General features: G+C 44.0%; 1 protein-coding gene across 1 annotated transcript in view; it reads right to left on the minus strand.

Moving 5' to 3' along the window:
* The window catches only part of slc35f3b (solute carrier family 35 member F3b), a 63352-nt gene that overhangs the window by 61292 nt on the left and 657 nt on the right, over nt 1–1403 (minus strand). The window lies entirely within an intron of this gene.

Below are 1403 nucleotides of genomic sequence, written 5' to 3' on the forward strand. Positions count from 1 at the left end.
GTTAAAGGGGAACAATGTCACTCTGTCTCTGGTTAAAGAGGAACAAGATCACTATGTGTCTGGTTGAAAGGGAACAATGTCATTGTGTCTCTGGTCAAAGGAGAATAATGTCATTGTATCACTGGTTAAAGGGGAACAATGTCACTGTGTCTCTGGTTAAAGGGGACCAATGTCACTGTGCTCCTGTTAAAAGGGAACAATGTGGCTTTGTCCCTGGTTAAGGCGGAACAATGTCACTGTGTCTCTGGTTAAAGGGGAATAATGTCACTGTGTCTATGGTTAAAGGGGAATAATGTCACTGTTTCTCTGGTTAAAGGGGAACAATGTCACAGTGTCTCTGGTTAAAGGGGAATAATGTCACTGTTTCTCTGGTTAAAGGGGAACAATGTCACTGTGTCTCTGGTTAAAGGGGAATAATGTCACTGTTCCCTTTTAACCAGAGACTCAGTGACATTATTCCCTTTAAGCGGAGACACAGTGACATTGGTCCGCCTTAACCAGAGACACAATTGAACTGTGTATCTGGTTAAAGGGGAACAATATCAACGTGTCTCTGGTTAAAGGGGATCAATGTCACTGTGTGTCTGGTTAAACGGGAACAGTGCACTGTGTCTCTGGTTAAAAGGAACAATGTCACTGTGTCTCTGGTCAATGGGGAATAATGTCACTGTGTGTCTGGCTAAAGTGGAACAATGTCACTGTGTCTCTGGTTAAAGGGAACAATGTCACTGTGTGTCTGGTTAAACGGGATCAATGTCACTGTGTCTCTGTTTAAAGGGGTACAATGTCACTGTGCCCCTGGTTAAAGGGGAACAATGTCACGGTGTCTCTGGTTAAAAGGGAACAATGTCACTGTGTGTCTGGTTAAAGGGGATCAATGTCACTGTGTCTCTGGTTAAAGGGGAACAATGTCACTGTGTCTCTGGTTAAATAGGAACAATGTAACTGTGTCCCTTGTTAAAGTGGAACAATGTCACGGTGTCTCTGGTTAAAAGGGAACAATGTCACTGTGTGTCTGGTTAAAGGGGAACAGTGCACTGTGACCCTGGTTAAAGGGGAACAATGCAACTGTGTCTCAGTTTAAAGGGGAACATTGTCGCTGTGTCTCTGGTCAATGGGGAATAATGTCACTGTGTGTCTGGTTAAAGGGGAACAATGTCACTGTGTCTCTGGTTAAAGGGGAACAATTTCATTGTGTCCCTGGTTAAAAGGGAACAATGTGACTGTGTCCCTGGTTAAAGGGGAACAATGTCACTGTGTCTCTGGTTAAAGGGAACAATGTCACTGTGTCTCTGGTTAAAGGGGAACAATGTGACTGTGTCCCTGGTTAAACGGGAACAATGTCACTCTGTCTCTGGTTAAAGGGAACAATGTCACTGTGTCTCTGGTTAAAGGGGAACAAT

Source organism: Rhincodon typus, chromosome 5 (genome assembly GCF_021869965.1).
Source record: "Rhincodon typus isolate 14 chromosome 5, sRhiTyp1.1, whole genome shotgun sequence".
Classification (NCBI taxonomy): Eukaryota; Metazoa; Chordata; class Chondrichthyes; order Orectolobiformes; family Rhincodontidae; genus Rhincodon; species Rhincodon typus.